Source organism: Lampetra fluviatilis, chromosome 18, assembly GCF_964198595.1.
Source record: "Lampetra fluviatilis chromosome 18, kcLamFluv1.1, whole genome shotgun sequence".
In the NCBI taxonomy this organism is placed as follows: Eukaryota; Metazoa; Chordata; class Hyperoartia; order Petromyzontiformes; family Petromyzontidae; genus Lampetra; species Lampetra fluviatilis.
In genome coordinates this window covers 11,756,109-11,781,648 of record NC_136292.1, presented here as the reverse complement: position 1 = coordinate 11,781,648, position 25,540 = coordinate 11,756,109, and the positions used below count along the sequence as shown (strand labels likewise).

Sequence of the window (25,540 nt, the reverse complement as noted above, 5' to 3'; positions counted from 1 at the left end):
CGCGGACGTCTTGTCAAGACGGCCCGCGGTGCGCGCTGAGACGAGGGAGGGAGACGCCTGCCCGTGCTTCACGGGGGGACGCTGCCGCCAGGCAGCAGAACCCAAGGAGCGCGCGGAAACTAAACTCCCCCCCCCGAGAGAGAGTGCGGTGTGCGCCACAGGAACCCCTGCAGAAGGAGCCCGGGGACAGACGGATCATCCCACCCCAACCGGGCGGATCCAAGAGGATGTCGGCTGCGCCTTCCCGGGCTTGGACGACGAGCAGCTACGACAAACCCAGCAGCGGGATCCGGACCTGGCGGCGGTGGAGACGGCACTGCGAGAGAAGAAGGATGCACTACCAGGGCCCTGGAGCGGTTTGTATGCCCGGTTGTGTGTAGAAAACGGGGTGGTGAGGGAACTGGCCGACGCTGGGCAGCCGGGGTGCATCTGCGTTCCTGCCCATGTGCGACCCCAACTACTACGACTGGTACACGACCACCCGCTCGGGGGCCATGACGGGGAACGGCGCACCCGGGGGACTCTGCGTCGCCAGTATCTCTGGCCTAAATTGGCACAAGATGTGGGCGCCTGGGTGCAGGGCTGCCGGGCCTGTCAGCAGTGTGGGCAAAAGCCGGCGAGGTACCAGGTACCCCTGAGGCCGTTCCGAGTCAGTCGGACGAATCAGTTGGTCGGAATCGACCTGCAGGGGCCCTTTCCACGATCCCACCGGGGCAACCGATATATTCTCGTAGCGGTGGAGTACTTCACTCGCTACCCCGTGGCGGTGGCTATCCCGGATAAAACAGCCCTCGTAGTGGCCCGGGCCTTCGTGGAAAACTATGTACTTATGTGCGGGATCCCCTAACGAGTCATTACCGACCAGGGTAGTGAATTCGAGGCCGAACTATTCCAGGCGCTGTGCCGAGAGTTCGGGATCCAGAAGGACCGAACCACGGCGTATCACCCCCAGGCGAACGGGATGGTAGAGAGGATGAACCAGACTCTGGCCGGGAAGCTTAAATGCATGGCGGCCGCGAATCAACAGGACTGGGACGAACACCTCCCCTATGCCCTGTTCGCCTACACCACCGCCGTTCACACATCTACAGGACAGACCCCGTTCCTAATGATGTTTGGTTGCGAGTCTCGCCTGCCCGCAGATCTGCTGTTCGGTGTCCCTCCGCCGCAACGGGAGGAAGGGAGCCACCCCGTGGAGCACTTGCTGGAGACCCTCCGAGGGGCCAGGGGCCGAGCCTACCCGCACGGAGAGGCCGCGCACCAGCGGCAAGAGCAGGGCGCCCGACCCCGTATGGAGCCCCCCTTCTACACTGCGGGCTCCGAGGTGTGGCTGTACACTCCCCGCATCGGTGCCGGACAGGTGGGGAAGCTGACCACCTACTGGCGAGGACCCTGGATTGTGAGACGGCAGATCTCACCATGGACGGTGCTGATTCAGGGAGGAGAGAGGGGCCGGGAGATGGTGGTCAACATCCGCCGACTGAAGCCGTGGCGAGCAGCCCCCGAGGGGGGGAGCCCCGCCGTCCAAGTACCCCGAAACCCCGGGGTCCCCCCACCCCCCGTGCCCGGGGGCCTCGCGCAGTATATGGGCCCCACAGAGCCCCGGGCTCCGAGGGGCCCCGGGCGGGGCCGTGGGCGACGAGGACGGCGACCCCTAAACCCCACCGCCTCTGAGTTTGTTCCCCAGCCCGCAGGTGCCAGGGGCCGAGGGGAGCCGTTGGAATGGAGGAGGAGACCACCGCCGGAGCCCCAGGAGACGGAGCCGCCACCCCCGAGGCCAGCCACAAGGGCCGGGCGAATCCCGCGGACCCCACGGCGATACCTCGTGGGGGCAACCCAGGCGAGGTGCTCCAGTCAACCCGGGACGGGGACTGGCACCCCGGGGGGCTATGTGGTGCCACAGCGACGGGGCCGCTCTGCCGAGCCAGGGAGCCGCCCGGCTTCCCCCACCGCACTGCCCCCCATCACCCCCCCCACATAAGCACACACCCGCACGCATTCCCCCCCCCCATAGAGCTGGAAGGGAAGGTCACCTGATCGACCGGTTTTTATCCGAGAAACCCTTATCGGGAATAACTCTCACGGTTTCCGGCGATCAGGGAATTGGATGACCTCCCCCGTGCTACGTGGCACTGCGGCGCTGCGGCCAGCCTTAATATGGTGTGGTCGCGGCGTGGGGCATTCGGCCACCGCGGTTGAGGCGCATTTCCCCCCACACACGCGAGTATCGACGGGGCAGGCAGAGGGAATAAGTATTGTGATAGAGGAGCATCGTTAGAAAACACGCAGCGCATCTGAACGCATAATCAGGCACCCCCGCACAGGCAGCGGAGGGACGACGTAATTACGCTCGGGCACGCAGGCACCATTATTAGGGGAGTTAAAGAATAAGGCTATTAGTATGAATAACCTGGAGAGCGGGGGCACGCGGGCAGCCGTGCACAAATTCCCACGGCGCACCTTTGTAATGGACGCCGCCGCATGAACCTCGATGATGGGGGCCTGCGTGAGAAAGGGATTAATTAGGATTTACGAGCCCATTGTTCAGCGCAGCACCCCTTTGAGGTAGGGAGAATAAATAGGGGGGCGCAAGGGGGAAGGGGCGCGCTTCTCTCCAGGCCATCGGACCAGCAGCAGCTGCAGCCAGCGACCCGGACGTCCGTGCGACGTATCGAGGTACCTCCACGGGCGCCAAACAGTGAGTGGGGAGGTGAGGTAGGATAATAGCCGATAAATAGGGAATAGGTACCGGATTAGTGGAATAGGCCAGCCTCGTCGACTCACTGATTCAACATTAAGTTACCAGGTAATAAATCATTAATAGCGAAGCATGGTCTCGCGTGATCTTGTCGTGCAGTGTGAGCGCGTGGGGAAGCGTGTGTACGCAGTGGTTCTGTAGTGCTGCGGCTCGCCTCGGGGGAGCGCTGCGCAGAGCGGTGCGCGTGTGGGTGCGCGTGTGTTCACTACGTATATGATACAGGTGTGCGATCACAACGTGAGTGCTCCGTGTTGAGTGAGTGCCGCGCAGAGCTGTGTGTGGGTGTGCGCGTACGTAAATTAACCATGCCGGCTACGCGGACCCGCGGTGGAGGGGAATCCTCGGGCGACGGCTCCCACACCACGGGTGGGGAACCTAGCAGCGGGGGGGCGATTGATGATGCTTGCACGGCCGTTAACATTATCGAGGGAGGGATCTCGGGGGCTAGCGACCCCCACATTATCGCTTCTCGGCCTTTTGGCTAAGATCAAGTGTAGTATCTGTTCTTATCAGTTTAATATCTGATACGTACCACATTGTGGTACCTTATATTAAATTGATTTTTGGGACAGGGAGATGGAATAGGGGCTTGCTCCGTCCACTCCGCGCATCAACCCGGTATTGCAGTTTCTCCGGGAATGGTGCACCTCCCTGCTGGGGGAGGGATATCATCAAACAAAAATAGACTATGGTGGGTTTGCAAACCCCATTTCCGCTGTTTGTCCGTAATTGGGTGCGTTCTCTCCTGTTTTGTTACCAGTCCCCTCCATCTTCTCATTTGTGCCCTGGATAGCTGTCAAATTTCAAAAATCTATCAAACTCTTTTCACAGGTATCCAGTCGGTGTGGGTCAAGAAGTAATATGTCATATGCACATGCACTTATATACAAACAGTTTGTTTTATCCTGTACTGCTTTGTTTGTTACGTCTTCATAACGCAGTATTGCCCATAATTCCGTAATTTACCTATCTTAGTCTATCTTGCTTCATGTGCTATGTAGAAAGGCCTTAGGCTGAAAATGTTCTATACCTTCCTTTAGGGACAGTGTTTTTTAACGAACGATATTTTTTCGATAGTTTTTTTCATTCATATGTATTGGTCGTACAATTTGTATTATTAAATTAGCATTTTCAGATTCAAATTCTCTGAATCAATTACACTTGCACCTAAGAACTTCCTCGTTTGTTGGCAGAAACAAACTCGGTTTAATTATTTCTGGGTGTGCGAAAGCCTTTTGCAGAAATTTAGATTTTGTCCTGGTTTCAAATATGAATGGCCGTGTGCGTGACTGATGCTCGTTTAATATTACGTATCTCTTAACACGATGGCACATGCGGAATGGTCGTGATAACGTCTGCGCATATTCTTTGGTGAAGTCACGTAAAGTATTTTTTTGTAATTTTTGTTATTTTCTTTGATCCTATCTATGTGACTTTACCGAAAGACCCAAATAATATTCGCACAATAAGTTACCACGACCATTCCGCATGTGCCATGATGTTAAAAATAACAAAGTAGTTTTTTGTTATTTTTTGATATTTCTTTGAACCTATCTACATGACTTTACCGAAAGGCCCAAAGAATATGAATACCTGCAGTCACGAAAGCTTTAAGTCAGTATTTATTGTGCGAAATAACGGGTGGAGGCCCCATGGTGTAGAGAGAGTATTGGCGTATGTAATCTCCACCACTGGCAAGTGTGTGTTATCGCTTCTCGGCCTTTTGGCTAAGATCAAGTGTAGTATCTGTTCTTATCAGTTTAATATCTGATACGTACCACATTGTGGTACCTTATATTAAATTGATTTTTGGGACAGGGAGATGGAATAGGGGCTTGCTCCGTCCACTCCGCGCATCAACCCGGTATTGCAGTTTCTCCGGGAATGGTGCACCTCCCTGCTGGGGGAGGGATATCATCAAACAAAAGTAGACTATGTTGGGTTTGCAAACTCCATTTGCGCTGTTTGTCCGTAATTGGGTGCGTTCTCTCCTGCTTTGTTACCAGTCCCCTCCATCTTCTCATTTGTGCCCTGGATAGCTGTCAAATTTCAAAAATCTATCAAACTCTTTTCACAAGTATCCAGTCGGTGTGGGTCAAGAAGTAATATGTCATATGCAAATGCACTTATATACAAACAGTTTGTTTTATCCTGTACTGCTCTGTTTGTTACGTCTTCATAACGCAGTATTGCCCATAATTCCGTAATTTACCTATCTTAGTCTATCTTGCTTCATGTGCTATGTAGAAAGGCCTTAGGCTGAAATTTTACTATACCTTCCTTTAGGGACAGTGTTTATTAACGAACGATATTTTTTCGATAGTTTTTTTTCATTCATATGTATTGGTCGTACAATTTGTATTATTAAATTAGCATTTTCAGATTCTAACTCTCTGAATCAATTACACTTGCACCTAATAACTTCCTCGTTTGTTGGCAGAAACAAACTCGGTTTAATTATTTCTGGGTGTGCCAAAGCCTTTTGCAGAAATTGAGATTCTGTCCCGGTTTCAAACATGAATGGCCGTGTGCGTGACTGATGCTTGTTTAATATTCCGTATCTCTTAACACCATGGCACATGCGGAATGGTCGTGATAACTTCTGCGCATATTCTTTGGTAAAGTCACGTAAAGTATTTTTTTGCAATTTTTGTTATTTTCTTTGAACCTATCTATGTGACTTTACCGAAAGACCCAAATAATATTCGCACAATAAGTTACCACGACCATTCCGCATGTGCCATGGTGTTAAAGTAACAAAGTCGTTTTTTTGTAATTTTTTGAAAATTTTCTTTGAACCTATCTACATGACTTTACCGAAAGGCCCAAAGAATATTACTTCCTGCAGTCACGAAAGCTTTAAGTCGGTATTTATTGTGCGAAGTAACGGGTGAAGGCCCCATGGTGTAGAGAGAGTCTTGGCGTATGTAATCTCCACCACTGGCAAGTGTGTGTTATCGCTTCTCGGCCTTTTGGCTAAGATCAAGTGTAGTATCTGTTCTTATCAGTTTAATATCTGATACGTACCACCTTGTGGTACCTTATATTAAATTGATTTTTGGGACAGGGAGATGGAATAGGGGCTTGCTCCGTCCACTCCGCGCATCAACCCGGTATTGCAGTTTCTCCGGGAATGGTGCACCTCCCTGCTGGGGGAGGGATATCATCAAACAAAAGTAGACTATGTTGGGTTTGCAAACCCCATTTGCGCTGTTTGTCCGTAATTGGGTGCGTTCTCTCCTGCTTTGTTACCCGTCCCCTCCATCTTCTCATTTGTGCCCTGGATAGCTGTCAAATTTAATAATCTATCAAACTATTTTCACAGGTATCCAGTCGGTGTGGGTCAAGAAGTAATATGTCATATGCGCATGCACTTATATACACACAGTTTGTTTTATCCTGTACTGCTCTGTTTGTTACGTCTTCATAACGCAGTATTGCCCATAATTCTGTAATTTACCTATCTTAGTCTATCTTGCTTCATGTGCTATGTAGAAAGGCCTTAGGCTGAAATGTGTTTATTAACGAACGATATTTTTTCGATAGTTTTTTTTCATTCATATGTATTGGTCGTACAATTTGTATTATTATATTAGCATTTTCAGATTCTAATTCTCTGAATCAATTACAATTGCACCTAAGAACTTCCTCGTTTGTTGGCAGAAACAAACTCGGTTTAATTATTTCTGGGTGTGCCAAAGCCTTTTGCAGAAATTGAGATTTTTTCCCGGTTTCAAATATGAATGGCCGTGTGCGTGACTGATGCTTGTTTAATATTCCGTATCTCTTAACGCCATGGCACATGCGGAATGGTCGTGATAACTTCTGCGCATATTCTTTGGTAAAGTCACGTAAAGTATTTTTTTGTAATTTTTGTTATTTTCTTTGAAGCTATCTATGTGACTTTACCGAAAGACCCAAATAATATTCGCACAATAAGTTACCACGACCATTCCGCATGTGCCATGGTGTTAAAAATAACAAAGTAGTTTTTTGTTAGTTTTTTTTATATTTCTTTGAACCTATCTACATGACTTTACCGAAAGGCCCAAAGAATATGAATTCCTGCAGTCACGAAAGCTTTAAGTCAGTATTTATTGTGCGTAGTAACGGGTGGAGGCCCCATGGTGTAGAGAGAGTTTTGGTGTATGTAATCTCCACCACTGGCAAGTGTGTGTTATCGCTTCTCGGCCTTTTGGCTAAGATCAAGTGTAGTATCTGTTCTTATCAGTTTAATATCTGATACGTGCCACATTGTGGTACCTTATATTAAATAGATTTTTGGGACAGGGAGATGGAATAGGGGCTTGCTCCGTCCACTCCGCGCATCAACCCGGTATTGCAGTTTCTCCTGGAATGGTGCACCTCTCTGCTGGGGGAGGAATATCATCAAACAAAAGTAGACTATGTTGGGTTTGCAAACCCCATTTCCGCTGTTTGTCCGTAATTGGGTGCGTTCTCTCCTGTTTTGTTACCAGTCCCCTCCATCTTCTCATTTGTGCCCTGGATAGCTGTCAAATTTCAAAAATCTATCAAACTATTTTCACAGCTATCCAGTCGTGTGGGGTCAAGAAGTAATATGTCATATGCACATGCACTTATATACAAACAGTTTGTTTCATCCTGTACTGCTCTGTTTGTTACGTCTTCATAACGCAGTATTGCCCATAATTCCGTAATTTACCTATCTTAGTCTATCTTGCTTCATGTGCTATGTAGAAAGGACTTAGGCTGAAATTGTACTATTCCTTCCTTTAGGGACAGTGTTTATTAACGAACGATATTTTTTCGATAGTTTTTTTTCATTCATATGTATTGGTCGTACAATTTGTATTATTAAATTAGCATTTTCAGATTCTAATTCTCTGAATCAATTACAATTGCACCTAAGAACTTCCTCGTTTGTTGGCAGAAACAAACTCGGTTAAATTATTTCTGGGTGTGCCAAAGCCTTTTGCAGAAATTGAGATTTTGTCCCGGTTTCAAATATGAATGGCCGTGTGCGTGACTGATGCTTGTTTAATATTCCGTATCTCTTAACGCCATGGCACATGCGGAATGGTCGTGATAACTTCTGCGCATATTCTTTGGTAAAGTCACGTAAAGTATTTTTTTGTAATTTTTGTTATTTTCTTTGAACCTATCTATGTGACTTTACCGAAAGACCCAAATAATATTCGCACAATAAGTTACCACGACCATTCCGCATGTGCCATGGTGTTAAAAATAACAAAGTAGTTTTTTGTAATTTTTTGATATTTTCTTTGAACCTATCTACATGACTTTACCGAAAGGCCCAAAGAATATTACTTCCTGCAGTCACGAAAGCTTTAAGTCAGTATTTATTGTGCGTAGTAACGGGTGGAGGCCCCATGGTGTAGAGAGAGTCTTGGCGTATGTAATCTCCACCACTGGCAAGTGTGTGTTATCGCTTCTCGGCCTTTTGGCTAAGATCAAGTGTAGTATCTGTTCTTATCAGTTTAATATCTGATACGTACCACATTGTGGTACCTTATATTAAATTGATTTTTGGGACAGGGAGATGGAATAGGGGCTTGCTCCGTCCACTCCGCGCATCAACACGGTATTGCAGTTTCTCCGGGAATGGTGCACCTCCCTGCTGGGGGAGGGATATCATCAAACAAAAGTAGACTATGTTGGGTTTGCAAACCCCATTTGCGCTGTTTGTCCGTAATTGGGTGCGTTCTCTCCTGCTTTGTTACCAGTCCCCTCCATCTTCTCATTTGTGCCCTGGATAGCTGTCAAATTTCAAAAATCTATCAAACTCTTTTCACAGGTATCCAGTCGGTGTGGGTCAAGAAGTAATATGTCATATGCGCATGCACTTATATACACACAGTTTGTTTTATCCTGTACTGCTCTGTTTGTTACGTCTTCAAATCGCAGTATTGCCCATAATTCTGTAATTTACCTATCTTAGTCTATCTTGCTTCATGTGCTATGTAGAAAGGCCTTAGGCTGAAATGTGTTTATTAACGAACGATATTTTTTCGATAGTTTTTTTTCATTCATATGTATTGGTCGTACAATTTGTATTATTATATTAGCATTTTCAGATTCTAATTCTCTGAATCAATTACAATTGCACCTAAGAACTTCCTCGTTTGTTGGCAGAAACAAACTCGGTTTAATTATTTCTGGGTGTGCCAAAGCCTTTTGCAGAAATTGAGATTTTTTCCCGGTTTCAAATATGAATGGCCGTGTGCGTGACTGATGCTTGTTTAATATTCCGTATCTCTTAACGCCATGGCACATGCGGAATGGTCGTGATAACTTCTGCGCATATTCTTTGGTAAAGTCACGTAAAGTATTTTTTTGTAATTTTTGTTATTTTCTTTGAAGCTATCTATGTGACTTTACCGAAAGACCCAAATAATATTCGCACAATAAGTTACCACGACCATTCCGCATGTGCCATGGTGTTAAAAATAACAAAGTAGTTTTTTGTTAGTTTTTTGATATTTCTTTGAACCTATCTACATGACTTTACCGAAAGGCCCAAAGAATATGAATTCCTGCAGTCACGAAAGCTTTAAGTCAGTATTTATTGTGCGTAGTAACGGGTGGAGGCCCCATGGTGTAGAGAGAGTCTTGGCGTATGTAATCTCCACCACTGGCAAGTGTGTGTTATCGCTTCTCGGCCTTTTGGCTAAGATCAAGTGTAGTATCTGTTCTTATCAGTTTAATATCTGATACGTACCACATTGTGGTACCTTATATTAAATTGATTTTTGGGACAGGGAGATGGAATAGGGGCTTGCTCCGTCCACTCCGCGCATCAACCCGGTATTGCAGTTTCTCCGGGAATGGTGCACCTCCCTGCTGGGGGAGGGATATCATCAAACAAAAGTAGACTATGTTGGCTTTGCAAACCCCATTTGCGCTGTTTGTCCGTAATTGGGTGCGTTCTCTCCTGCTTTGTTACCAGTCCCCTCCATCTTCTCATTTGTGCCCTGTATAGCTGTCAAATTTCAAAAATCTATCAAACTCTTTTCACAGGTATTCAGTCGGTGTGGGTCAAGAAGTAATATGTCATATGCACATGCACTTATATACAAACAGTTTGTTTTATCTTGTACTGCTCTGTTTGTTACGTCTTCATAACGCAGTATTGCCCATAATTCCGTAATTTACCTATCTTAGTCTATCTTGCTTCATGTGCTATGTAGAAAGGACTTAGGCTGAAATTTTACTATACCTTCCTTTAGGGACAGTGTTTATTAACGAACGATATTTTTTCGATAGTTTTTTTTCATTCATATGTATTGGTCGTACAATTTGTATTATTAAATTAGCATTTTCAGATTCTGATTCTCTGAATCAATTACAATTGCACCTAAGAACTTCCTCGTTTGTTGGCAGAAACAAACTCGGTTTAATTATTTCTGGGTGTGCCAAAGCCTTTTGCAGAAATTGAGATTTTGTCCCGGTTTCAAATATGAATGGCCGTGTGCGTGACTGATGCTTGTTTAATATTCCGTATCTCTTAACGCCATGGCACATGCGGAATGGTCGTGATAACTTCTGCGCATATTCTTTGGTAAAGTCACGTAAAGTATTTTTTTGTAATTTTTGTTATTTTCTTTGAACCTATCTATGTGACTTTACCGAAAGACCCAAATAATATTCGCACAATAAGTTACCACGACCATTCCGCATGTGCCATGGTGTTAAAAATAACAAAGTAGTTTTTTGTAATTTTTTGATATTTTCTTTGAACCTGTCTACATGACTTTACCGAAAGGCCCAAAGAATATGAATTCCTGCAGTCACGAAAGCTTTAAGTCAGTATTTATTGTGCGTAGTAACGGGTGGAGGCCCCATGGTGTAGAGAGAGTCTTGGCGTATGTAATCTCCACCACTGGCAAATGTGTGTTATCGCTTCTCGGCCTTTTGGCTAAGATCAAGTGTAGTATCTGTTCTTATCAGTTTAATATCTGATACGTACCACATTGTGGTACCTTATAATAAATTGATTTTTGGGACAGGGAGATGGAATAGGGGCTTGCTCCGTCCACTCCGCGCATCAACCCGGTATTGCAGTTTCTCCGGGAATGGTGCACCTCCCTGCTGGGGGAGGGATATCATCAAACAAAAGTAGACTATGTTGGGTTTGCAAACCCCATTTCCGCTGTTTGTCCGTAATTGGGTGCGTTCTCTCCTGTTTTGTTACCAGTCCTGTCCATCTTCTCATTTGTGCCCTGGATTGCTGTCAAATTTCAAAAATCTATCAAACTCTTTTCACAGGTATCCAGTCGGTGTGGGTCAAGAAGTAATATGTCATATGCAAATGCACTTATATACAAACAGTTTGTTTTATCCTGTACTGCTCTGTTTGTTACGTCTTCATAACGCAGTATTGCCCATAATTCCGTAATTTACCTATCTTAGTCTATCTTGCTTCATGTGCTATGTAGAAAGGCCTTAGGCTGAAATTTTACTATACCTTCCTTTAGGGACAGTGTTTATTAACGAACGATATTTTTTCGATAGTTTTTTTTCATTCATATGTATTGGTCGTACAATTTGTATTATTAAATTAGCATTTTCAGATTCTAACTCTCTGAATCAATTACACTTGCACCTAATAACTTCCTCGTTTGTTGGCAGAAACAAACTCGGTTTAATTATTTCTGGGTGTGCCAAAGCCTTTTGCAGAAATTGAGATTCTGTCCCGGTTTCAAACATGAATGGCCGTGTGCGTGACTGATGCTTGTTTAATATTCCGTATCTCTTAACACCATGGCACATGCGGAATGGTCGTGATAACTTCTGCGCATATTCTTTGGTAAAGTCACGTAAAGTATTTTTTTGCAATTTTTGTTATTTTCTTTGAACCTATCTATGTGACTTTACCGAAAGACCCAAATAATATTCGCACAATAAGTTACCACGACCATTCCGCATGTGCCATGGTGTTAAAGTAACAAAGTCGTTTTTTTGTAATTTTTTGAAAATTTTCTTTGAACCTATCTACATGACTTTACCGAAAGGCCCAAAGAATATTACTTCCTGCAGTCACGAAAGCTTTAAGTCGGTATTTATTGTGCGAAGTAACGGGTGAAGGCCCCATGGTGTAGAGAGAGTCTTGGCGTATGTAATCTCCACCACTGGCAAGTGTGTGTTATCGCTTCTCGGCCTTTTGGCTAAGATCAAGTGTAGTATCTGTTCTTATCAGTTTAATATCTGATACGTACCACCTTGTGGTACCTTATATTAAATTGATTTTTGGGACAGGGAGATGGAATAGGGGCTTGCTCCGTCCACTCCGCGCATCAACCCGGTATTGCAGTTTCTCCGGGAATGGTGCACCTCCCTGCTGGGGGAGGGATATCATCAAACAAAAGTAGACTATGTTGGGTTTGCAAACCCCATTTGCGCTGTTTGTCCGTAATTGGGTGCGTTCTCTCCTGCTTTGTTACCCGTCCCCTCCATCTTCTCATTTGTGCCCTGGATAGCTGTCAAATTTAATAATCTATCAAACTATTTTCACAGGTATCCAGTCGGTGTGGGTCAAGAAGTAATATGTCATATGCGCATGCACTTATATACACACAGTTTGTTTTATCCTGTACTGCTCTGTTTGTTACGTCTTCATAACGCAGTATTGCCCATAATTCTGTAATTTACCTATCTTAGTCTATCTTGCTTCATGTGCTATGTAGAAAGGCCTTAGGCTGAAATGTGTTTATTAACGAACGATATTTTTTCGATAGTTTTTTTTCATTCATATGTATTGGTCGTACAATTTGTATTATTATATTAGCATTTTCAGATTCTAATTCTCTGAATCAATTACAATTGCACCTAAGAACTTCCTCGTTTGTTGGCAGAAACAAACTCGGTTTAATTATTTCTGGGTGTGCCAAAGCCTTTTGCAGAAATTGAGATTTTTTCCCGGTTTCAAATATGAATGGCCGTGTGCGTGACTGATGCTTGTTTAATATTCCGTATCTCTTAACGCCATGGCACATGCGGAATGGTCGTGATAACTTCTGCGCATATTCTTTGGTAAAGTCACGTAAAGTATTTTTTTGTAATTTTTGTTATTTTCTTTGAAGCTATCTATGTGACTTTACCGAAAGACCCAAATAATATTCGCACAATAAGTTACCACGACCATTCCGCATGTGCCATGGTGTTAAAAATAACAAAGTAGTTTTTTGTTAGTTTTTTTTTATATTTCTTTGAACCTATCTACATGACTTTACCGAAAGGCCCAAAGAATATGAATTCCTGCAGTCACGAAAGCTTTAAGTCAGTATTTATTGTGCGTAGTAACGGGTGGAGGCCCCATGGTGTAGAGAGAGTTTTGGTGTATGTAATCTCCACCACTGGCAAGTGTGTGTTATCGCTTCTCGGCCTTTTGGCTAAGATCAAGTGTAGTATCTGTTCTTATCAGTTTAATATCTGATACGTGCCACATTGTGGTACCTTATATTAAATAGATTTTTGGGACAGGGAGATGGAATAGGGGCTTGCTCCGTCCACTCCGCGCATCAACCCGGTATTGCAGTTTCTCCTGGAATGGTGCACCTCTCTGCTGGGGGAGGAATATCATCAAACAAAAGTAGACTATGTTGGGTTTGCAAACCCCATTTCCGCTGTTTGTCCGTAATTGGGTGCGTTCTCTCCTGTTTTGTTACCAGTCCCCTCCATCTTCTCATTTGTGCCCTGGATAGCTGTCAAATTTCAAAAATCTATCAAACTATTTTCACAGCTATCCAGTCGTGTGGGGTCAAGAAGTAATATGTCATATGCACATGCACTTATATACAAACAGTTTGTTTCATCCTGTACTGCTCTGTTTGTTACGTCTTCATAACGCAGTATTGCCCATAATTCCGTAATTTACCTATCTTAGTCTATCTTGCTTCATGTGCTATGTAGAAAGGACTTAGGCTGAAATTGTACTATTCCTTCCTTTAGGGACAGTGTTTATTAACGAACGATATTTTTTCGATAGTTTTTTTTCATTCATATGTATTGGTCGTACAATTTGTATTATTAAATTAGCATTTTCAGATTCTAATTCTCTGAATCAATTACAATTGCACCTAAGAACTTCCTCGTTTGTTGGCAGAAACAAACTCGGTTAAATTATTTCTGGGTGTGCCAAAGCCTTTTGCAGAAATTGAGATTTTGTCCCGGTTTCAAATATGAATGGCCGTGTGCGTGACTGATGCTTGTTTAATATTCCGTATCTCTTAACGCCATGGCACATGCGGAATGGTCGTGATAACTTCTGCGCATATTCTTTGGTAAAGTCACGTAAAGTATTTTTTTGTAATTTTTGTTATTTTCTTTGAACCTATCTATGTGACTTTACCGAAAGACCCAAATAATATTCGCACAATAAGTTACCACGACCATTCCGCATGTGCCATGGTGTTAAAAATAACAAAGTAGTTTTTTGTAATTTTTTGATATTTTCTTTGAACCTATCTACATGACTTTACCGAAAGGCCCAAAGAATATTACTTCCTGCAGTCACGAAAGCTTTAAGTCAGTATTTATTGTGCGTAGTAACGGGTGGAGGCCCCATGGTGTAGAGAGAGTCTTGGCGTATGTAATCTCCACCACTGGCAAGTGTGTGTTATCGCTTCTCGGCCTTTTGGCTAAGATCAAGTGTAGTATCTGTTCTTATCAGTTTAATATCTGATACGTACCACATTGTGGTACCTTATATTAAATTGATTTTTGGGACAGGGAGATGGAATAGGGGCTTGCTCCGTCCACTCCGCGCATCAACACGGTATTGCAGTTTCTCCGGGAATGGTGCACCTCCCTGCTGGGGGAGGGATATCATCAAACAAAAGTAGACTATGTTGGGTTTGCAAACCCCATTTGCGCTGTTTGTCCGTAATTGGGTGCGTTCTCTCCTGCTTTGTTACCAGTCCCCTCCATCTTCTCATTTGTGCCCTGGATAGCTGTCAAATTTCAAAAATCTATCAAACTCTTTTCACAGGTATCCAGTCGGTGTGGGTCAAGAAGTAATATGTCATATGCGCATGCACTTATATACACACAGTTTGTTTTATCCTGTACTGCTCTGTTTGTTACGTCTTCAAATCGCAGTATTGCCCATAATTCTGTAATTTACCTATCTTAGTCTATCTTGCTTCATGTGCTATGTAGAAAGGCCTTAGGCTGAAATGTGTTTATTAACGAACGATATTTTTTCGATAGTTTTTTTTCATTCATATGTATTGGTCGTACAATTTGTATTATTATATTAGCATTTTCAGATTCTAATTCTCTGAATCAATTACAATTGCACCTAAGAACTTCCTCGTTTGTTGGCAGAAACAAACTCGGTTTAATTATTTCTGGGTGTGCCAAAGCCTTTTGCAGAAATTGAGATTTTTTCCCGGTTTCAAATATGAATGGCCGTGTGCGTGACTGATGCTTGTTTAATATTCCGTATCTCTTAACGCCATGGCACATGCGGAATGGTCGTGATAACTTCTGCGCATATTCTTTGGTAAAGTCACGTAAAGTATTTTTTTGTAATTTTTGTTATTTTCTTTGAAGCTATCTATGTGACTTTACCGAAAGACCCAAATAATATTCGCACAATAAGTTACCACGACCATTCCGCATGTGCCATGGTGTTAAAAATAACAAAGTAGTTTTTTGTTAGTTTTTTTATATTTCTTTGAACCTATCTACATGACTTTACCGAAAGGCCCAAAGAATATGAATTCCTGCAGTCACGAAAGCTTTAAGTCAGTATTTATTGTGCGTAGTAACGGGTGGAGGCCCCATGGTGTAGAGAGAGTCTTGGCGTATGTAATCTCCACCACTGGCAAGTGTGTGTTATCGCTTCTCGGCCTTTTGGCTAAGATCAAGTGTAGTATCTGTTCTTATCAGTTTAATATCTGATACGTACCACATTGTGGTACCTTATATTAAATTGATTTTTGGGACAGGGAGATGGAATAGGGGCTTGCTCCGTCCACTCCGCGCATCAACCCGGTATTGCAGTTTCTCCGGGAATGGTGCACCTCCCTGCTGGGGGAGGGATATCATCAAACAAAAGTAGACTATGTTGGCTTTGCAAACCCCATTTGCGCTGTTTGTCCGTAATTGGGTGCGTTCTCTCCTGCTTTGTTACCAGTCCCCTCCATCTTCTCATTTGTGCCCTGTATAGCTGTCAAATTTCAAAAATCTATCAAACTCTTTTCACAGGTATTCAGTCGGTGTGGGTCAAGAAGTAATATGTCATATGCACATGCACTTATATACAAACAGTTTGTTTTATCTTGTACTGCTCTGTTTGTTACGTCTTCATAACGCAGTATTGCCCATAATTCCGTAATTTACCTATCTTAGTCTATCTTGCTTCATGTGCTATGTAGAAAGGACTTAGGCTGAAATTTTACTATACCTTCCTTTAGGGACAGTGTTTATTAACGAACGATATTTTTTCGATAGTTTTTTTTCATTCATATGTATTGGTCGTACAATTTGTATTATTAAATTAGCATTTTCAGATTCTGATTCTCTGAATCAATTACAATTGCACCTAAGAACTTCCTCGTTTGTTGGCAGAAACAAACTCGGTTTAATTATTTCTGGGTGTGCCAAAGCCTTTTGCAGAAATTGAGATTTTGTCCCGGTTTCAAATATGAATGGCCGTGTGCGTGACTGATGCTTGTTTAATATTCCGTATCTCTTAACGCCATGGCACATGCGGAATGGTCGTGATAACTTCTGCGCATATTCTTTGGTAAAGTCACGTAAAGTATTTTTTTGTAATTTTTGTTATTTTCTTTGAACCTATCTATGTGACTTTACCGAAAGACCCAAATAATATTCGCACAATAAGTTACCACGACCATTCCGCATGTGCCATGGTGTTAAAAATAACAAAGTAGTTTTTTGTAATTTTTTGATATTTTCTTTGAACCTGTCTACATGACTTTACCGAAAGGCCCAAAGAATATGAATTCCTGCAGTCACGAAAGCTTTAAGTCAGTATTTATTGTGCGTAGTAACGGGTGGAGGCCCCATGGTGTAGAGAGAGTCTTGGCGTATGTAATCTCCACCACTGGCAAATGTGTGTTATCGCTTCTCGGCCTTTTGGCTAAGATCAAGTGTAGTATCTGTTCTTATCAGTTTAATATCTGATACGTACCACATTGTGGTACCTTATAATAAATTGATTTTTGGGACAGGGAGATGGAATAGGGGCTTGCTCCGTCCACTCCGCGCATCAACCCGGTATTGCAGTTTCTCCGGGAATGGTGCACCTCCCTGCTGGGGGAGGGATATCATCAAACAAAAGTAGACTATGTTGGGTTTGCAAACCCCATTTCCGCTGTTTGTCCGTAATTGGGTGCGTTCTCTCCTGTTTTGTTACCAGTCCTGTCCATCTTCTCATTTGTGCCCTGGATTGCTGTCAAATTTCAAAAATCTATCAAACTCTTTTCACAGGTATCCAGTCGGTGTGGGTCAAGAAGTAATATGTCATATGCAAATGCACTTATTTACAAACCGTTTGTTTTATCCTGTACTGCTCTGTTTGTTACGTCTTCATAACGCAGTATTGCCCATAATTCCGTAATTTACCTATCTTAGTCTATCTTGCTTCATGTGCTAGGTAGAAATGCCTTAGGCTGAAATTTTACTATACCTTCCTTTAGGGACAGTGTTTATTAACGAACGATATTTTTTCGATAGTTTTTTTTCATTCATATGTATTGGTCGTACAATTTGTATTATTATATTAGCATTTTCAGATTATAATTCTCTGAATCAATTACACTTGCACCTAAGAACTTCCTCGTTTGTAGGCAGAAACAAACTCGGTTTAATTATTTCTGGGTGTGCCAAAGCCTTTTGCAGAAATTGAGATTTTGTCCCGGTTTCAAACATGAATGGCCGTGTGCGTGACTGATGCTTGTTTAATATTCCGTATCTCTTAACACCATGGCACATGCGGAATGGTCGTGATAACTTCTGCGCATATTCTTTGGTAAAGTCACGTAAAGTATTTTTTTGCAATTTTTGTTATTTTCTTTGAACCTATCTATGTGACTTTACCGAAAGACCCAAATAATATTCGCACAATAAGTTACCACGACCATTCCGCATGTGCCATGGTGTTAAAAATAACAAAGTAGTTTTTTCTTATTTTTTGATATTTTCTTTGAACCTATCTACATGACTTTACCGAAATGCCCAAAGAATATGAATTCCTGCAGCCACGAAAGCTATAAGTCGGTATTTATTGTGCGAAGTAACGGGTGGAGGCCCCATGGTGTAGAGAGAGTTTTGGCGTATGTAATCTCCACCACTGGCAAGTGTGTGTTATCGCTTCTCGGACTTTTGGCTAAGATCAAGTGTAGTATCTGTTCTTATCAGTTTAATATCTGATACGTACCACATTGTGGTACCTTATATTAAATTGATTTTTGGGACAGGGAGATGGAATAGGGGCTTGCTCCGTCCACTCCGCGCATCAACCCGGTATTGCAGTTTCTCCGGGAATGGTGCACCTCGCTGCTGGGGGAGGAATATCATCAAACAAAAGTAGACTATGTTGGGTTTGCAAACCCCATTTCCGCTGTTTGTCCGTAATTGGGTGCGTTCTCTCCTGCTTTGTTACCCGTCCCCTCCATCTTCTCATTTGTGCCCTGGATAGCTGTCAAATTTCAAAAATCTATCAAACTATTTTCACAGCTATCCAGTCGGTGTGGGTCAAGAAGTAATATGTCATATGCACATGCACTTATATACAAACAGTTTGTTTCATCCTGTACTGCTCTGTTTGTTACGTCTTCATAACGCAGTATTGCCCATAATTCCGTAATTTACCTATCTTAGTCTATCTTGCTTCATGTGCTATGTAGAAAGGCCTTAGGCTGAAATTTTACTATACCTTCCTTTAGGGACAGTGTTTATTAACGAACGATATTTTTTCGATAGTTTTTTTTCATTCATATGTATTGGTCGTACAATTTGTATTATTATATTAGCATTTTCAGATTCTAATTCTCTTAATCAATTACAATTGCACCTAAGAACTTCCTCGTTTGTTGGCAGAAACAAACTCGGTTTAATTTTTTCTGGGTGTGCCAATGCCTTTTGCAGAAATTGAGATTTTGTCCCGGTTTCAAATATGAATGGCCGTGTGCGTGACTGATGCTTGTTTAATATTCCGTATCTCTTAACGCCATGGCACATGCGGAATGGTCGTGATAACTTCTGCGCATATTCTTTGGTAAAGTCACGTAAAGTATTTTTTTGTAATTTTTGTTATTTTCTTTGAACCTATCTATGTGACTTTACCGAAAGACCCAAATAATATTCGCACAATAAGTTACCACGACCATTCCGCATGTGCCATGGTGTTAAAAATAACAAAGTATTTTTTTCTTATTTTTTGATATTTTCTTTGAACCTATCTACATGACTTTACCGAAAGGCCCAAAGAATATGAATTCCTGCAGTCACGAAAGCTTTAAGTCAGTATTTATTGTGCGTAGTAACGGGTGGAGGCCCCATGGTGTAGAGAGAGTTTTGGCGTATGTAATCTCCACCACTGGCAAGTGTGTGTTATCGCTTCTCGGCCTTTTGGCTAAGATCAAGTGTAGTATCTGTTCTTATCAGTTTAATATCTGATACGTACCACATTGTGGTACCTTATATTAAATAGATTTTTGGGACAGGGAGATGGAATAGGGGCTTGCTCCGTCCACTCCGCGCATCAACCCGGTATTGCAGTTTCTCCGGAAATGGTGCACCTCCCTGCTGGGGGAGGAATATCATCAAACAAAAGTAGACTATGTTGGGTTTGCAAACCCCATTTCCGCTGTTTGTCCGTAATTGGGTGCGTTCTCTCCTGTTTTGTTACCAGTCCCCTCCATCTTCTCATTTGTGCCCTGGATAGCTGTCAAATTTAAAAAAATCTATCAAACTATTTTCACAGGTATCCAGTCGGTGTGGGTCAAGAAGTAATATGTCATATGCACATGCACTTATATACAAACAGTTTGTTTTATCCTGTACTGCTCTGTTTGTTACGTCTTCATAACGCAGTATTGCCCATAATTCCGTAATTTACCTATCTTAGTCTATCTTGCTTCATGTGCTATGTAGAAAGGCCTTAGGCTGAAATTTTACTATACCTTCCTTTAGGGACAGTGTTTATTAACGAACGATATTTTTTCGATAGTTTTTTTTCATTTATATGTGTAGTACCGTCGAATACAGGTCGACACCCGGGGTTGAGGCACACTGAGGTTTATTACAGCAACCGTTGTGACATACACACTTGAGGGGGTATTGGCCCCCTCACCCGTCTATCTGAGGACACACCTCCTAGCTAACCCTAGCCTGCCTCAGAGTCCTCCTCTCGTGGACTAGGGGAGGCTATCTTGGCCCGACACTGGTCAGTCGGGCCCGGTACTCAGAGTCCAGACCAACACTGGCTCTGGCTCTGGCACCACGCCACTGGCTCGAGCCTGCGCGGTCCTGACAAGGACGGCGTACCAGGGGGAGACCAGGGCTCTATCTCGGACGTCTTCCGTCTTCTCTTCTTAGCTAACCCAACTCTCCCTAGCCCCCCGATACATTCCCCTTTTATACATCCCCCTCCCTGAGGGGTGGGGCCCCGGGGGATCGTAACGTCCGAAGCGCGGACGTCGTAGAGGGCACCTGCCCGTGCACTGACGTAGCCCCGCCCACTGTGCTAGTTTCCCGTAGGATCCCATACATATCAGCTCGACACATATTTCCTCCGTAAGACCCCTACATCACCTCCCCCTGTACAGCTCCCAGCCGTCCCGGCTGCAACATCGACAATAAAAGTTTATTCAGCCCTCGATTCCCCAGCGTGTGCCTCATTTTTTCAACAATAACGCAACGAGAAGAACAACAGGAAGGAGGAAAGAAAAAAAATAACCCGACGAACCCCCCCCGCGAATAAATACGAAAACCGTAGGACGAGCGTATATACACGTGTTTCTTTACCTGGAGTCCCCCCCCAGCCCCCCACAGAACACACACAACACACACAACACACACCCAATAATCGTACAACGCAGCGCGGCACGTGCCGGGAACACAGCACGGACGCCCCACACCGTGAGCACAACATGCGAATGTACACCGGAAAGAGAAGCCACAAAAGACGCAAAAAAAAAAAAAATTCTTCTCTTTTTTTTCACAAGAGTTTGCGCATTTTTGCGCGCGTCCTCGCCGCAGGCCCGTCACACGGGACAGGCGCGGCCGGCAGGCCGTCGGCCGGCAGGTGTTCATCACAGAGCGAGTCTGTTGCCGACGTCGCAAGACCCTCAGCATCACCTGCGGGGGTCGTCGGGCGTGAGCCCGTCACTCCCGGTGCACCTGGGGGTGGGACAGCCTGCAGCACGTTAGGCGGGAGCAACGGAGAAGACCCCTCTGAGTCGGACGCCCCCCCACATGCTTGGCCACGCGCGTGTGTAGTGGGATCTCGCACCGCAACGAAGGGTTTTAGCCTGGCGGGGTGTACAAACCACCGGCGCCTCCCCCATTGAATGCGCACGCACTGAGGTCTCAGGACCTCAACCACCTCGACGGGACCCCGCCACGGTCGCAGCAGTTTAGAGGAGGACGCGAGCGGTACCTGGGGACAGTGCAACCATGCCCTGTCCCCCGGCTTCCACTGTATCACATGCGCGCGACCCATTCTGAGGCGCTCATTAGCCCTCTGCCGCCTGGCAGAATTCTGCATGGCAGCATCCCGAGCCTCCGTTAATTTTTCCAGGTTGAATTTAACATGTTCGGCCAATTGAGTTTTTCCCTGCGGCGCCGGGATCTGCAGTTGGGCCTGAACAGGTGGCTCCGGTTCGCGGCCATACATAAGGAAAAAGGGGGAAAATCCCGTCGCAGCATGGGGGGCCAACCGGTATGCTGACAGGACCCCCTGAATTTTCAAATCCCAATCCGTCTGTGAGTCAGAAACGTGCTGCGACAACATCGACGTGATGGTACGATGCAACCGCTCGACCATCCCGTCGGTTTGTGGGTGATATGGAGAGGTGCGAATCTTTTTAGTGCCAAGGATCTCACAGACCTGTTTGAGCAATTTGCTTGAAAATTTTTACCCTGGTCGGTCAGCAGCCTCTCGGGAGCACCTTTGTCAAGGACGTATCCCTGGACAAAGGCCTCCACGATGGCTGCCGCCGACTGGTTGGCCAGGGGCCAGGCCATAGGCCAGCGCGTGAAATATTCAACCCCGGTTAGCAAATACCTATTTCCCCTAAGGGTGGCGGGGAACGGTCCTAGAATGTCCAGCGCGACGAGTTCGTTCACCCGGGAAACCCTGATAGATTGCAGGGGCGGGTTCGACTCCTTCGCTGGTGGTTTGCGCTGCGCACATCTAGGGCACGATCCTAATAGATCCCCGACATCCCTTGTCATGCCCGGCCAAAATAAATCAAGTTGGAGCAAGGCCAGGGTCTTTTGGGTACCCAGGTGGAGGAGGCGCTCGTGAGCGGCCCACACCACCCTACCCCGTAACCCCGAAGGGACCACCAGCCGGTGGCGATGGGATTTCCCGTCCCAATGCATTAACAACCCACCGAGCATTTCCCATACGTCGGCATCACCCCTCCCCCGCCCCCGGTCCCTGACGCGGCGGCGCAACGCAAGGAGGGAAGTATCTTCCATTTGCAACCGGCCCCATTCCGTAGCAGGCAACCCCAACAGGGAATCAGAACCCTGTTGTGCGATAGAATTAGTCACTGATGCTGCGTCATCAGCAGCCGCCAAGACCGGGACAGGCAATTCAGCAGGATGCCTGCACCGACCCGACCCCAGGAGGCATGCGCATTCGGGGGTGGTTGGCATGCGTGACAGGGCGTCCGCGTTGGTGTGGCGAACGCCCTTACGGTACGTGGTCTGAAAATCAAAATCCTGGAGAACCTCCAGCCATCGAGACAATTGTCCCGATGGTTGTTGGACTCGCAGGGTGTACTGTAGCGCTGCATGGTCTGTACGGACGGTGAAACACTGTCCGTACAGATACGGCCGGTACTGCTGGATGAAGTAGACAATTGCCAGCAGTTCCCGACGCGTGACACAATATCGTTGCTCCGCTGGAGACAACACTCGGCTACCGTACGCGACCACCCGTTCGACGCCCTCGACCACCTGGGACAGCACGCCCCCAATACCTGTGTTGCTCGCGTCAGTATCGAGCACAAAGGGTTTTGAAAAATCGGGATAAACCAGGGGAGGGGCATTAACCAGAGCGTCCCGAAGTGAGCGGAACGCAGCCTCCTCCTCCTGTCCCCAATGGAAACGGACCCCCTTTGACGTCAAAGCGTGCAGGGGTTTAGCAATGGTGGCAAAGTCCGCGACAAAGCGTCGGTAGTATGACGCGAAACCAACAAAGCTCCTGACCTCTCCCACCGAGGTGGGAGTCGGCCAGGAGCTGACGCACTGCGTTTTGGCGGGATCAGTAGCAATACCCGAGCGCCCTACGATGTGCCCCAAATAACGTACCGATTCGCGCAACAAATGACACTTTTGGGGTTTAAATTTCAAATTAGCAGCCCGCATTTTGAGGAAAACGGCCCGCAACCTCTGGAGATGCTCGTCAAATGTTCTGCTAAAGATGATAACGTCGTCCAAATAGATTAAACACGAATCCCACTGCAATCCAGCCAAAACCAATTCCATCAATTGCTGGAAAGTCGCCGGCGCCGAGTGTAATCCCATCGGCAACCGGTTAAATTGGAAGAGACCATGTGGCGTACGGAATGCGGTTTTAGGCTTAGATTCATCGTCCAGAGGAAGCTGCCAGAATCCCGAAAGCAAATCCAATGTGGAGAAGAATTGCGCCCCCGCCAAGGCGTCGAGCGATTCATCAATACGGGGAAGCGGGTATGCGTCAGCAACGGAAATTTTGTTGAGGCGGCGAAAATCGACGCAAAACCACAACGATCCATCCTGTTTCTTTACCAGAACGATCGGTGCTCCCCACGGGCTGGTAGAGGGAGAAATGATATCGGCGGCTAACATGTCATCAACAGCCGATTTGACATGGTCCTTCTCGGCGGGACTCAGCCGGAAGGGATTTTGGCGTATGGGCGCGCTGTCACCAGTATCAATATGGTGACGCAGCAAATGGGTGCAGCCCAGATCGAATTTGTTTTGACTAAACAAATCGGCGAATTCGCGCAATAGTGTCCTAAGCTTTTGACGCTCTACATCCGACAGGTCCGTCGATCCCGCACAAAGCGCCTCAAGCCACCCTTCATCGGTGTCCGAATGTGGAGTCGGCAGAGTGGCAGCGTGCACGTGATTTGCGACAGACTCCTCACAGGGCACCGGCGTTGCGTGAGCAAGCACGGTCCCTTGGGGAATTACCACGGCCTGCGACCCCACATTGAGGACCGCGATGAAGGGGTCCCCGTCCCCCCTTACAATGGTCTGAGCGGGAATCAAATGCGGCCCGCTATCCCCAGCCCTAGATGGCCCGAGCAGGACACCCTGGTCCCCAACACCCTTAGCGAAGGGCCTACGAAGCTTTAGGGGCACCAACATTTGTGCCCCCGGCGGCACGCGAACCGTCTGAACTACAAACGCGGGTACCGTCGCGAGCGCCGGGCGATCCGTAGTAGGGGAAGGCAAAAACGCCATCCGCCGTCCCGACGGGAGTTCAATGCAACCCTGATTAATCATAATCCGAATCGGCATTTTGCCCAAGAAATCCGTCCCCAGCAGGCACGGAACCGCCAGCGAGGAGGACACAAAAATAGGGCCGGACAATTTAATATCACCGATCGAAATTTGCGCGCGAATCTGCCCCATGATACCCAGTGAGCCCCCGTTAGCAGCGTAGAATGGCACATTAACCGGTAGCAAGGGACGACTTTGGACAGGGAGAATGTTGTATATTAGTTCCGAAATGATGGTTGCCGACGCACCTGTATCGACGAGGATACGCACTTCGACCCCGTCAATATACCCTACTACGGCCGACGACCCCGACGGCGCAGCTAGAACGCGATGGGCCAACACGGACCACTGGGCGGGTTCGAATTCGGTCCCCATAGTGGTTCGTGTTGGCCCCACGGTGTGCAATGTTGGCCCCCCGTTCGTTGCGGTGTGTACATGTGTAACGGGTGTGTGCTTTGGCCAAACATGTGGGGTGCCGCGACTCGCCGGGTCATGTCGGTGGAGCTTGGGAGGAGGAGGAGGAGGGCCAGCGTCCCCGCGAGGCGTCGTCCCCCGCTGTCGAGGGGAGGGCACCCCGAGGCGACGTGGCCCCGGATGCCGCAGTTATAGCAGCGCGGGAACGCAGGTGGTGAAGACGGGCGGTCGGAGCGGGCCGACCCATCCCGGTCCGCCCGTGCTCCCATCCGTTGCTGCTGTCGGAAGTCGGCGGCGTAGACCTCATCCGTCGGTGAGGTGATGGCAGCCACCGTACGGCCCGCAGCTGCCCTGCTGGCCTTCCTTCGCTGCGACAGGAGGTTGGCGTGGAGGAGCCGCGCCGCTTGGAGGGAACCCATCTCCACGTCCTCCTGCGCGACGATAGCGACGTCCAGGTCGTCCGCCAGCAGAAGGATCTTCTCGGTGACCATGGCGTCGACGCCTTGGTCATCCATACGAGGGAAGGCCGTCTTTGCGAGCGCCAGAAGGCTCGTACGGTAGGCGAGGGGCGACTCCTTCGCACCCCGCTGGCGGTCGTAGAATCGCTGCCTACACTCCGCCGAGGGTCCGTAAACCCCAGCCAGCAATTGCAGCGCCATCTGAAGAGTAGAG

The 25,540-nt window shown here is 46.4% G+C and overlaps 14 non-coding genes across 14 annotated transcripts; all 14 read left to right on the top strand.

The window, feature by feature from the left end:
• Positions 1-3,219: 3,219 nt before the first annotated feature.
• LOC144937453 (U2 spliceosomal RNA) lies at positions 3,220-3,410 on the top strand. Its single transcript, XR_013637745.1, has one exon. It is a non-coding gene; the product is annotated as a U2 spliceosomal RNA (small nuclear RNA).
• A 1,055-nt stretch (positions 3,411-4,465) lies between these two features.
• Positions 4,466-4,656, top strand: LOC144937452 (U2 spliceosomal RNA). The gene has a single exon (XR_013637744.1). It is a non-coding gene; the product is annotated as a U2 spliceosomal RNA (small nuclear RNA).
• A 1,058-nt stretch (positions 4,657-5,714) lies between these two features.
• On the top strand, positions 5,715-5,905 carry LOC144937306 (U2 spliceosomal RNA). The gene has a single exon (XR_013637613.1). It is a non-coding gene; the product is annotated as a U2 spliceosomal RNA (small nuclear RNA).
• A 1,032-nt stretch (positions 5,906-6,937) lies between these two features.
• On the top strand, positions 6,938-7,128 carry LOC144937375 (U2 spliceosomal RNA). The gene has a single exon (XR_013637677.1). It is a non-coding gene; the product is annotated as a U2 spliceosomal RNA (small nuclear RNA).
• Positions 7,129-8,185: 1,057 nt separating this feature from the next.
• Positions 8,186-8,376, top strand: LOC144937326 (U2 spliceosomal RNA). Its single transcript, XR_013637632.1, has one exon. It is a non-coding gene; the product is annotated as a U2 spliceosomal RNA (small nuclear RNA).
• Positions 8,377-9,408: 1,032 nt separating this feature from the next.
• LOC144937451 (U2 spliceosomal RNA) lies at positions 9,409-9,599 on the top strand. Its single transcript, XR_013637743.1, has one exon. It is a non-coding gene; the product is annotated as a U2 spliceosomal RNA (small nuclear RNA).
• Positions 9,600-10,656: 1,057 nt separating this feature from the next.
• On the top strand, positions 10,657-10,847 carry LOC144937308 (U2 spliceosomal RNA). Its single transcript, XR_013637615.1, has one exon. It is a non-coding gene; the product is annotated as a U2 spliceosomal RNA (small nuclear RNA).
• A 1,058-nt stretch (positions 10,848-11,905) lies between these two features.
• LOC144937305 (U2 spliceosomal RNA) lies at positions 11,906-12,096 on the top strand. Its single transcript, XR_013637612.1, has one exon. It is a non-coding gene; the product is annotated as a U2 spliceosomal RNA (small nuclear RNA).
• A 1,033-nt stretch (positions 12,097-13,129) lies between these two features.
• Positions 13,130-13,320, top strand: LOC144937374 (U2 spliceosomal RNA). Its single transcript, XR_013637676.1, has one exon. It is a non-coding gene; the product is annotated as a U2 spliceosomal RNA (small nuclear RNA).
• Positions 13,321-14,377: 1,057 nt separating this feature from the next.
• Positions 14,378-14,568, top strand: LOC144937325 (U2 spliceosomal RNA). Its single transcript, XR_013637631.1, has one exon. It is a non-coding gene; the product is annotated as a U2 spliceosomal RNA (small nuclear RNA).
• A 1,032-nt stretch (positions 14,569-15,600) lies between these two features.
• On the top strand, positions 15,601-15,791 carry LOC144937450 (U2 spliceosomal RNA). Its single transcript, XR_013637742.1, has one exon. It is a non-coding gene; the product is annotated as a U2 spliceosomal RNA (small nuclear RNA).
• Positions 15,792-16,848: 1,057 nt separating this feature from the next.
• LOC144937307 (U2 spliceosomal RNA) lies at positions 16,849-17,039 on the top strand. Its single transcript, XR_013637614.1, has one exon. It is a non-coding gene; the product is annotated as a U2 spliceosomal RNA (small nuclear RNA).
• A 1,057-nt stretch (positions 17,040-18,096) lies between these two features.
• On the top strand, positions 18,097-18,287 carry LOC144937401 (U2 spliceosomal RNA). Its single transcript, XR_013637702.1, has one exon. It is a non-coding gene; the product is annotated as a U2 spliceosomal RNA (small nuclear RNA).
• Positions 18,288-19,344: 1,057 nt separating this feature from the next.
• On the top strand, positions 19,345-19,535 carry LOC144937368 (U2 spliceosomal RNA). The gene has a single exon (XR_013637670.1). It is a non-coding gene; the product is annotated as a U2 spliceosomal RNA (small nuclear RNA).
• Positions 19,536-25,540: the final 6,005 nt, after the last annotated feature.